General features: G+C 39.1%; 1 protein-coding gene and 1 pseudogene across 5 annotated transcripts in view; one reads left to right on the plus strand and one right to left on the minus strand.

Annotated features, from left to right (window-relative positions):
* The window catches only part of sns (sticks and stones), a 1,009,476-nt gene that overhangs the window by 665,687 nt on the left and 331,024 nt on the right, over positions 1-12,765 (plus strand). The window lies entirely within an intron of this gene.
* The window catches only part of LOC137243042 (T-complex protein 1 subunit eta-like), a 38,855-nt pseudogene continuing 26,390 nt past the window's right edge, over positions 301-12,765 (minus strand).

The raw sequence follows: 12,765 nt of genomic DNA on the forward strand, positions 1-12,765 counted from the left end.
GTGGCTGCCAAGCTCTGACGCTACTCTTCAATAAAATCAGTGTTTTGACTGGTGATGAGGAATCACAAAAGTTTGTCATACAATTGACACAGTTAGCAGCTGCGCCTTATATGACAATTTTACAGTTATCGGTACAAAAAGGCGCGATACAAAGTCCAAATGGCACTAGTATCAGTAATCCAAAGATGAAATGGAAAATTGAATACGAATTTGAGGTTGCGTTTATCTTATTAACGCAGCTTTCGAACCACAAAAAAAAACGCCAAAATATGTATGTTTGTAAGTAGTTTAAATCTTTGCTCAATTTTGGGAGTGCAATAACTTATCAGTGTTCGGACGTGGAACATGATCAAATAGTGTTGGTACAATATAATTAAATAGGGAGTAGATGTAAAGTAGTTTATGTAGTACTATAGTAGGGTGATTCAACATCCTCCGCCCGTTGAAAGGCTCATGCTTTCAAAATGTTGTCATCAATGGGTAAGAGACGTAAGTTTACTACTGCTAGCTTGTATGTGTCACTTGCGGTTTTTAGTACGACCACACGAACAATGCCATCCCTTCCTTCTATGGCTTCCAGAACTCTGGCAAGAGGCCACTTAAGAGGCAGGTAGTTCTCTTCTTTCATTAAAACCATGTCGCCAGCTTTAAGGTTCGTCTCGGGTGAATTCTATTTTGTACGTTGCTACAGGAGAGTTAAATATTCAGACTGCCACTTTTTCCAAAAATGCTGTTGCATGCAGCACTCACATTGCCATCTGTTGAGTCGGCTTACTTCGATCTGTATTAAGTCTGTTTCCACGATAGATGTAAAAGGTGCACCAATTAAGAAATGAGCAGGAGTAAACACCTCCAAGTCGTCGACATTCTCCGAGATATGACACAGTGGTCGTGCGTTAACCATTATAGGAAGCTCTTCAAAATTTAAAGTTGACAGACCTGCAACACGATAAAAATAATATTTGTTTAGTTTGATTGAATGAGTGGAGCGTGGTGGTATCAGTTTCCATTCAATGCCATATTGTAAGCAATTTAAATGATGTTGATTTAAGTTAGGCGCATTATCAGACCCAGGGCCGTAGAGAGAAAATCCGGGCCCGGGACTAAACAATTTACGGGTCGCTTATAAAAAATCCACTAATTCATTAACTTTTATTAATGACGTCTCATTCATGAATCATTATTGATGGATTACATCAAAAAAAAAAAAAAAAAAAATGTTTGCCACATAACTAAATGATTTTTAGACTAAGCTGACAATAAAATTAACACAGAATATTTACTATTTATACTATTTTATTGTAAAGCAGAAATTAAATTCTCTTTTAACAGCAACATATTGCTTCAAATAATCTTTTCTAGTTATTTGGTAACATTTTAATACAATTCTGATAAATTTAGTGATGATTATAAATTTTAATTATTCAATATAGAAAATTCGGATATCAAAGAGGGGCTTTACTTGCTTTTTTTGCTGCAAAATTTTTATAATAATATCAAAATTTAACTGCATTGCCAAAACGGATTCAACACAAAGCGTGGCAAGTCCTGAAACTCGCTATTGAGATGAACACGATCTATGAAAGTTTTTGATTCTTGAAAGGACGCTATAGGAACGTTCTGCACTAGCTACAGTGATAGGTATAGTACAAGAGATACGTAAAGCAACACAAATATTGGGACAAATTTTATACAGATTTTGAACATAGATGGCATTTAGCAATTCCAATGGTGACAGACCAAAATTTGCTTCGTAAATTTGTTTCAAGTGAATTATTTCGCATTCTAAGCTTTCAGAAATGTCCGACTTGTATTTTTCGACAAATTTTGCTGCGCTCGCCCGAACCTTAGTTTCATCCATTTCTTAAAATTGCCACAAAAAGGAAAACGTCTCGCTGAAATTTCTCATAGTTGCAAATCGTTCAGTGTAATCGTTGGTCCTTAATTTAGCAAATTTAACCCGTACAATAAAACTCAGTTTTAATGGATATGCGTCGTGTACGCTGAACGGTTTATTTTGCTGTGTCTTCTCTGGTTGCTGACCAACGTTTAATACGAATTACTCATGTACAAACAGAGCAAGCTCGCAGCGTCAAAAATTGTATATTATATTTTCACATGAATTCAAAGTAACGGGAAAGTACATATGTGTATGTTTTTCTGAGTTCAATTTTACATTGTGGAAACAAATAGAATATAGTAGAATAACCTAATTATGTATTTACATAAACGGATATATGAATGTATGAGTAAACTTCAAATGAATTATAAATGTATACGTGCTATGTTCATGTATGTATAGGTACGTTGATACCACATAAAGTGAATGATGGAATGTAAGAATGCAAAATGATAGATCGTAATAGATTATAGAGCGTGTGAGCGTATTGTGGTATAGGGTAGATGAGACGTCCTGCGACATTCCCACCCCCGTGAATCACCACGATTCACTAACTTCAGATCACGTCCAGAACGGCTAGCTTGGACACTGCTCGGCGTTTCACTCCTGTTGTCGTTCGCGCCTCAACTTGTCTTATTTCACCATCTCGCCCAGGGTATAATTCCTCTACAACACCGCGACACCATTCCCTTCGTGGTACGTTGGGATCACATATGAATACCAGGTCTCCTTTGCTTATCGGGTTCCTTCTTTGGCACCATTTGACACGACGGGTCAGTGTTGGAAGATATTCTGCTATCCAACGTTTCCAAAAATGATCTCTTAACTGACGAGCGATCCGCCTCTGCTGTCGTAAAGCGCAAGTATCAGTCAATACTTCGTTTGCTTCAGGCGTCTGTGCAATGTTAGGCGATAGCAACAAAAAATCGTTTGGCGTTAAGGACTGTTCTTGCTGTGCATCGATGGGCAAATGTGTTAATGGACGGGAGTTGACAATGTTTTCCGCCTCGATCAAAAAACAGTTAAGGGTATGTTCTCTTGGTGCAACTTCTTTGACGTTTTGACGCAAAACTTTCTTCACTGATTGCACCAGTCGTTCCCAAACTCCTCCTTCAGCTGGGTTAAACGGCGAGTTGAAAACCCATTCGACACCCCGATTCGATAATTCGCCCTGTACCCTTTCGCAATCGAAGGCTTCGGTGAATCATTTTGCTTCGTTATTAACGCCAACGAAATTTTTCCCATTATCTGATCGGATCCTTAAGGGCACACCTCTACGGTTTATGAAATTTCTTATGACCGCTATACAAGAGTCGGTGCTTAGATCATGAGCTATTTCCAAATGAGCCGCTCTTATAGTAATGCAAGTAAAGAGAGCCACCCACCTTTTTTCAGTGCTGCGTCGAACAGTGACGTTTAATGGACAGAAATAGTCTAGGCCAGTGTACGTAAATGGCCTAACGTATGGTGTAAGACGGTCGACAGGAAGGGGTCCCATTAGCGGAGGCACAGGGTTTGTTTTTCGAATGCGGCAGACTTGGCAACTAGCGACAACGCTACGTAAAATACTCCTTAGACGTGATACCCAATAATTGTTTCGTACGGCACATAATGTTGCTTCGGTGTTTTGGTGCCCCATGACCTCATGATGATGCGTTATAACCAATTTCGTGAAAACGTGTGTTGACGGCAATATTATGGGATGTCTCGTGTTCACTGGCAACCAACTGGCGGCTTCGATGCGCCCTGATACACGTAAGATCCCTTCTTCGTCAAGATATGGCAAGAGCTGTAGCAAAGAACTTTGACGAGATATTTCTTGCCCACTACGAATTTGCTGTATTTCCATCCCGAAAGCTTCGTTTTGAACAATGCAATGTAATAGACGTTTCGCGGCTTCCAAGTCGCTGACAGTTAAACCATAGCAATTATTTCGTTTTTCAACTTGGCGGCGACAAATTTTGGTAAACAAGATCACCCAGGCAGTAGTTCTTATCAACCTGGTGAGAGAAGAAAAATTTGTAAAATTTATAAATTTGCAACTTACAACGTTCAATGCGTATTGCCGCCGAAGCTCATCATTGACGTGGTCAAGGTTAATTTCCCCAATGTCTTCAGAGGGCCATTCACTTTCTGGTTGGCGCAGAAATGAGGGGCCCTTTACCCAGCGACTGTTCTGATCAAATGTTATTTTGTGATTAACTCGCGTACCTTCATCAGCTACGTTTTCATTTGTAGGTATCCATCTCCAGTTATTTAAATTTGTGGCATTTAAGATTTCGGAAATCCTATGTTGAACAAATGGCTTGTATCTTCTTGTTTCGCTTCGAATCCAGTTTATGACAGTTTTTGAGTCACTCCATAGGAAACACTGGTTAATGACTACTTCGTGTTCTTCACGTACGGTTTGCATAAGTCGAGTTCCTAGGACTGCTGCCTGGAGTTCTAGGCGTGGTACGGTGAGAGGCTTTAGTGGAGCACATTTGGACTTTGCGCTGACGAAGGCGACACTAATTTCATCGTAATGTTTTTTTGCTCTCCAGTAGGCAACAGCGGAGAATGCGGTCTCGCTGGCATCTACAAAGACATGCAGCTGCAATTCCTCTGGTTTACAAATGGTAAAGTAAAATCGTGGAACGTGATATGCTGTCACTGCTGGTAATTGTTTACGCCATTTTTCCCACGATTCAATTATCTTATCAGGCAATGGCTCATCCCAATGCGTTTGTTTACGCTACGTTTCGCGCATTAGCAGCTTCGCACCAATGACGTAGTGACTAATGAACCCTAGTGGATCAAATATTGACATGACCACACTAAGAAGCTCTCTTTTGGTTGGTGGTCTGTCACCTTTAATAACAGATGCATTTACTTTGTGAAATTTCAATACGAAGTTAAAACAATCTATACTTGGCTGCCAATGAAGCCCAAGCACCTTAGCGGAGCTCGATGTAAAATTCCGTAGCTCGAAGCCAGCGTTTAAATGTATATCTCGTACCTTTGTTGCAACGGCGATAGCTTCATTTTCGGTGTCGAAGCTGTCAACAAAATCATCCACATAATGAAAATTTAATATAGCTTTTACTGCACGGGCTGCGTATGGATCTTCGACATTATATTCAAGCGCATTTCGCGTCTTTACGTATTGTGCCGCGCAAGGCGAGCAAGCGGCTCCAAATGTCATCACACACATCTCATACACATCTGGCGAATTTTTGTTCTCCCATCTCTCCATAAGAAACGCTGGGCACATCTGTCTTCTGGACGTATCAGCACTTGGTGAAACATTTCTTTGATGTCACCGCACACGCCCACGGCACGTTCACGAAAATGGAAAAGAATTGACGGTAAAGTTTTGTATTCCTGCGGGCCTTTGAGCAGATAGCGATTTAGGGATACACCATTGACTTCCGCAGCAGCGTCAAAAACTATTCGTATCTTGTTTGGTTTATTTGCGTTCACCACTGCAAAGTGTGGTAAGTACCAGGTTCGAGGCGTTATCGAAGCGGCAGCGAGTGGTGTCAGCTTACGGGCATACCCTTTCTCGCCGTATGAGGATATCATAAGTTTATATGCCGAAGCAAAACTTTCGTCCCAACTCATGCGTTTTTCTATGCTTTCCAGTCTCTTCAGCGCCATATTGTAACTGTTTGGCAAATAAACTTCGTCTTTCCTCCATATTAGTCCGGTTTGAAACCTTCCATCGACGCGGATGGTTGTAGATTCTAATATGGCTCTTGCTCGAACATCGTCTTTACATTTAACTGGCGTGGCAGCGCGTACGCCAAAACTTTCAATTTCAAAAAATTTAGCAACCATGTTGTGCAGTGTATCATCAGCGCTTCTATCTACATGTAAACATATGGACGGCTCAGGCGGACGTGGGCTAGTTGGACCAAACACTACTCACCCCAGCTCTGTATTGGCGGCGTACGCTCCATTCTTTCGCATAGCGATAGTCGTGGATGCAATTCCCAAATGGCAGTTATCTATGCCGATAAGCAACTTTGGTACAGCGCCAGACTGTGGCTGTATAGGAAGCTGATGTTTCGTATCACAAAGTAGGTCGGCGTGACTAAGGCTTTGTGTTGGTAAATGAAGATTTTCGACGGCGTAAACGTTGCGCATCTTAAACTTCTTTTTCACACTTGCGCCGCTTATGTATAGGTCTACTAGGGTCGTTGGCTCTTGCACGGCATGTCCACCAAACCATTGGACGTTGAGACTGTGTGGTTGTCCACGTAGATTTAATTGCTCGGCAAGGCTTTTGTCGATCATAGTGATAGATGAGCCTTCATCCAAAAGGGCATACGTATCGATTTTTTTCTGTCCTCCATATACTGTTACTGGAAGAATACGGAAGAGGAGCTTATCTTGTTTCGTATTGATGGCGCAGCTTAATACTGCAGCTCCATTTTCGCTAGACTGGTGGCTATTCATTTGCATTGCTGGTGGGGACTGGTTTATTACGACAGGCGTTGAGGCCTTCTTCGAAGACGATGGCGATGATGATGACGATTTTGTTTGAGCTGGCTTGTTGTTCTCGTGAAGGAGCTTGTTATGAATGCGGCTGCATCCGTCGATACCACAAGCTGTTCGTTGCTTACAACCACGCGTGATGTGACCTGCATTAAGGCATGCAAAACACAATCGGCGGGATTTGACTTCAGCCAATCTTTCGTTCACAGAAGCTTCAATGAGGCGTTTACAGTCATAGGGCTTATGTTGGCTCTGGCATATCGGACATTTCTTCCGTGGCTGTTTGTCATCTACATGGAGCAGTACTCGGCGTTTTGTATCACGGGCGACAAAGTGGTTTTCATCATGTATCGAACAAATAATATCGGCAGGTGAACTTACCCAATCGCTGAAATGCACTGTGGTGGCGCGCGGCTGTATGGTGTTGGCATACCTCCCCCATTCAATGCGCTTGCCCATTGGAAGTTTGGAGATCAAATCATCGAGTAGTGTCGGATTGGCTAAATGATGGTCGGCGTTCGCTGATTGCAAGAAAGCACAAATGTTTTTTACCTTAGTCGCGAGTGGAATCAACTTGTTTAACGCGTTTTCAGGAATTGGCGCAATTTCCCTTACTTGCATCAGCTGGCTACGGATGAGCTGCTCTGGGCGACCGAATCTACATTTCAATTGCTCTATTATGCAATTTACATTGTTTTGGTGTATCAATAAAGACTTCACAGTTTCGCGTGCATCACCCTTCAAACACTTTTGTAAACGTTGGTTGTTGTCGAAGTTCGTGTAACCATACGTTGACGTAGATTCGGTAAATGCAGTGTAAAATATTGGCCACTCTTCAGGGCGACCACTAAACTCCGGTAGGTCTAACAGTTTTCTTGGCATAAAGGCTGTTTGCGATGAATACGACGTATGTGCGTTGGCGTTAGAAGGCGACATATATAAATTCGGCGAATGCCTTACGAATGCATCGTTGACATGAAATGCGCTATATATATTGTTGGTTGTACTATAAATCATTGGCTGCGGCGTGGTACCATAACTAGGGTGAGAAATTGGCTGGCTTAAATTCGGATGCGTGGCTAACAGAGGTGCTTGCGTTAACGGAAGCAGTGCTGGCTGCGACTGCTCGACTACGATGCTGGCGTATGTGACTGCGGAGCTACCGCTTCTCCGAAGAGCTGCCCTAAGGGACTCGTTTTGCAGGTCACGTTCCCTGAGCTGTACCTGCGTGGCTTGTAATTGGCTTTCAAGCGATGCACGTCGTTGTTCCATAGCGTGGAAATCAAATACATTGTGGGATGGCATACACAGCGTGGCATTTCCAGAAGCTTCGGCAGCTTCGGCATTGTTGGCAACAGATGTGTACACGTCAATTTGAGTGGGACTTGCCATGGCTACAGAAACACTTATAATTTCTCCTGATTCCTCTGTAAGTGCCTGGAAAGGAACAGAATTAGTTTTGAACGTGATTGGGCTGGCATATTGGTAATTCAGGCGAGGACTCCTCCTTTTTGGAGTACGTAACATTGGTTTACTTTAACACGAACTTCCCAGTAAGACCAAATGTGTGGCGTTGCGTAATTTGAAGAAACAAATTCGACCGCAAACTTCATCAAAATGTGTGCAAACTTGTTAAGATCCAAAGCGTAAACTTGGCGAATCCAAAGCAAGCAAAATTGGCAAAGATAGCAAAATAAAGTTGGCGAACTTATACTTTACCAAACAAATAAATTGTACAAGCAAAATAAAATTGTACAAGCAAAATAAAATTGGCGAATTTATACAAGCAAAATAAAATTGTACAAGCAAAATAAAATTGTAATCGTTGGTCCTTAATTTAGCAAATTTAACACGTACAATAAAACTCAGTTTTAATGGATATGCGTCGTGTACGCTGAACGGTTTATTTTGCTGTGTCTTCTCTGGTTGCTGACCAACGTTTAATACGAATTAGTCATGTACAAACAGAGCAAGCTCGCAGCATCAAAAATTGTATATTATATTTTCACATGAATTCAAAGTAACGGGAAAGTACACATGTGTATGTTTTTCTGAGTTCAATTTTACATTGTGGAAACAAATAGAATATAATAGAATAAGCGAATTATGTATTTACATAAACGGATATATGAATGTATGAGTAAACTTCAAATGAATTATAAATGTATACGTGCTATGTTCATGTATGTATAGGTACGTTGATACCACATAAAGCGAAGAAGAATGCAAAATGATAGATCGCAATAGATTATAGAGCGTGTGAGCGTATTGTGGTATAGGGTAGATGATGCGTTCTGCGACATTCAGTAATGCCAGTGATTACCGAATCAACGATCACCAGGAATGTATTGTTTTTAAAATCAGACTCTGAATCATCCGTAATCATCTCATTTAAATTATCTTCAGAACATCTTTTGGGTTTTCTCTTTCGAATGTCAGGAAACTTTGGCGAGATGTTCAATTGAATAGCAACTGTTTTGCATTCGTTTAAAATTGTTTCCCATTGGTTCCTGTTCAACTTCAAATCAGCTAATAATGCATCTAGATGTCGGACCTCAACATCTATGGTGGCGTCTCTAGCTTGGAGGTCCACGTTTCTTTCATTAATGGTAGTCAGTATTTTGAACCAAATTGAGGACAGCAAGACAACTTCTTTCAGTCAAAATCCAAATTTGACTGCGCAAGCATACGGCGATGTTACCGACATTCTCAGATACATCAACAACTTCGAATGTTGATGTACCTGAGAATGCCGGTAACATCGCCGTATGCTTGCGCAGTCAAATTTGGATTTTGACTGAAAGACTATCAAGAGAGCTCGGTACATTTTTTTTGAGGATGTCTTATCGTTGTTGAGTACTGCTGAAAATAGTAAAACATTTTTGTACAACTCCGAAGAAAGTAATTGCAGCCGTACAACATTCTGCAGCATCAACACCACATAAATTCAGACTGTGGGTTGCACAAGGCGAGTAATCAGCATTCGAGTTTTTATCACGAATGTGACGTAGTGCTCCGTTATCTTCAATCAATTATGGCAAATTAGATCAGCGATTTTCTGATCAGTTTTTTTTACAATTTACGAACGCTAAAAACCGTTCTTGAATGGCAAAATTTGTTGCTTTCGAATTGAAATGGAGTTAGCGCAAAATGAACATAGTTAACGTGACTAGCATCAGGCATAGCATCAACGACAATAGCAAAATACTTGGCTTTCTTGCCTTGATCTAATATAGTTTCCCTCACGTGCTTTGCACAAATTTCTATAAACTCGTTCTGAATGCAGGGCCGTAGAGAAAAAATCCAGGCAAGGGACTAAACAATTTACGGGCCCCTATAAAAAATCCACTAACACATTTTATTAATTTGAATTAATGACATCTCATTAATGAATCATTATTGATGGATTACATCAAACAAAATTTTTGCCACATCAACTAAATGATTTTTGGACTAAGAGCTGAAAATATAATCAACACAGAATATTTACTATTTATCATATATCGTCGCCCACTAACCAGAAGCATGAATGTGCAATTTTTCCGATTTTGTGTTATAGGCCTCGTTATATTACCCTTTAGTTTCTCTAGGTTCTACTTAAATCTAGAGCTTCCTACGCATATGGAAACCCCAATAATTTGCAGTGCCATTTTCACGAATGTGGAATTCAATCACACAAAGTTGAGCCAGAAAAATGAATGTAGCACATTTATTTAGCACATTCATGTTTCTGGCTGGCAACAAGATAATGATTTTCCTGTTTGTATGACACATTCGTTGATATGGCTCAACAATTTTTGAAAAAAAAAAAATTAAGAATAGCACACATTCGTATGTTCGAATGTTCCAGTATACGTGCTTGAAGGTTGGGCACAAATTATTAGAGTAGCTGTAACTCCCCAAAACTTTTCGAGGTTCACATTCAATTGTATGACAATTTTTTTATTTATAATTATTTTACCCAAGGAGCTATAAAACTACCCATGCGATATATATGCTAGTTGAGATACAGAAAATATGAGCTGTATAATGTATTTCTCAAAAAAAATTATACCGATGAAGAATTTTTAATAGCTGAATATCCGAGAAAAGGTCGTTGTTTAATTGAAGGTAAACCGGTTTATTCGAAGCCGTTGCATCTTGCCGAATCAAAACTAAAAGACAAAATGTATGAAAAACTGGTTATACCAAGAATACCGTTCATATTATAAAAATCTAGAGAGCAACGCTTTACCCGAACCCAAAATTTCAGAAGATTCTGATTCTGATGAAAATAAGAACTAGTTCTAAGTTTGCAATAATTGAAATTGAATTGAATGTGTTTATTTTTTTTTTTTTCTTTACATTCATACTTTCGATAAGTCACAGCCGCGGATGTTTTCCCAAGTTGGTTGGTTGGTTGCTGTGCTGCCCGGCTATGGAGCCGGGCCCAAGTAGTGCTCTAGGCGCCATTTTGATGCACTTTCTCCTTGAACCAATTATATTTTTAGGCTGATGTACCCTGCATATTGAGCACTCGCAGTGGAAGTGGGTAACCGTTTCCTCGGCACCCCCGCAAGTACTGTGATGCTGTGAATCCCAATTCGCTAACAGAATTGACCTAGCAGGTCTTGGCTTGGCCCTAACATTATTTAAAAATCAATCTGCAGTGATTTTTTATGTGTTTTGAGTTTAAGGCCATACCATGACCACTTGGGCCAATTCTTATAGCGTATGGGGATTCAGCGCATCTAAATGTATAGAAAACATGAGTCGCATTACCTGATCCGACTACTTTTAATTTTTTTGTATAGCTGTCTTAACAAAAAATTAGATAAGTTTTTAAAATTTTTGTTGTGCCAGAAAAATGAATGTGCTAAATTTCGGAAAATAGAAGGGATGCGAGCAGAGCAACTATCGCAGTTGAAAGAGCATAGTGGGAATATTATATATAGATAAACTGGCTTTACCTGGCGTACGTTGTAACGCCCGAGATCGGATGAATGTTGTGAGGTTCGACGGATATCCGCCAGACATAAGCATTCTATTTCCGGTAGCCATAGGAAATGCTTCTCGTATATTAGTAAGAGGTATAGCAAACCTGTATGATGTTAACAGGGCAAGCCCAACTAGATGGTTTAACAGCATATGAGCAGTTTCGAGGTTCAAGTAAATGCTACATTAATGAGTTCAAACATAAGTTCTAATAACAGAAGTGAGAACAGATGGTAACAGGTATCATAACAGCAGGGCTTACACTGTGGGAGTATTGTAGAAAAATGTTGCTGAAATTGTGTGAGAGATTGCTTATTAAAAAAGAAAAAAAATAACCGCGGGAAGTATGGGAGAAAAATATAAATTCTATAGGTTTGAAGAGACTGAAAATATAAAAACTACACAAAGGAAAATAGTTCGAAAACAGCCGATTAACGGGGAAAAATAGCTCGTAAACATTTTTTTGAATAGAAAATAGTTCGCAAACAATTTTTTTTTTGGAGAGCAAGTGGCTTAATTGCGGCGGTTACCGAGCTTGGAAACGGATAGGAAAAAGTTGGCCAAGGCAGTTGCCGAAGGAGTTGAATCATGATCGGTTTTCCGGGAAAAAGTTAAGAAAATATGGTTTGAAATCCCGCCCGTGAGGAGCTTTAAAAGTTAATAAAAATTAAAACCTTACAAAGTGAAACTTTGGAAACATATATATAAAAAAAAAAAAAAAATTAAAAAAAAAAATTTTTCGTTAAAAATTTATCAAAATGGATAAAGAAATTTGTGTCAAGAGTGAACCAGTGAACAAAACGTTATACCAACAAAAAAAAAAATAAGTAAACTTGTGCAAAAGAAAGTAAACTTATTAAAATAATTATTTGAAAATTTATATACAAAAAAAAAATAGGATATAAAAAGTTTATCCCGGCCTTGCACCGCGTCAAACTGTGAAGAATTTAAAAACTTTTAAAGTTAATAAAATGAAAAAACTTACAAGTGAAAAAAAGAGAAAAATGATATCAATACGGGAAGTGAACCGAAAAATTATACAAAGAAAAAAGAGGTTCATTTGTTAAAAAGGAAATAAAAACTAACTACTTGGATTTGTGGTTACAAAAAGTAAGAAATACCAAAATTATATCTAATTTCGAAAAAAAAAGTTAATTTATGAAAAAAAAATAAATAAAAAAAAATTTAATTGGTTGGAAGCCTGAACTTTGGAATCCAATAATAAAAACGAAACCAAAATATTTAAAGATTTAAGATATAGCTTCGAATCAAAGAAACAGCTAAAGTAAACCGAAATGTTATACAAAAACAGATAAATTCGGAAAGAAAAAGGAATTTATTATTTGCAAGCTCAAAGGCGAAAAAAAAAATAAAAACTAAGAACAAAACGAAACTAGAGTATGTTATTTCGA

Source organism: Eurosta solidaginis, chromosome 3 (assembly GCF_040869045.1).
Source record: "Eurosta solidaginis isolate ZX-2024a chromosome 3, ASM4086904v1, whole genome shotgun sequence".
Taxonomy (NCBI): Eukaryota; Metazoa; Arthropoda; class Insecta; order Diptera; family Tephritidae; genus Eurosta; species Eurosta solidaginis.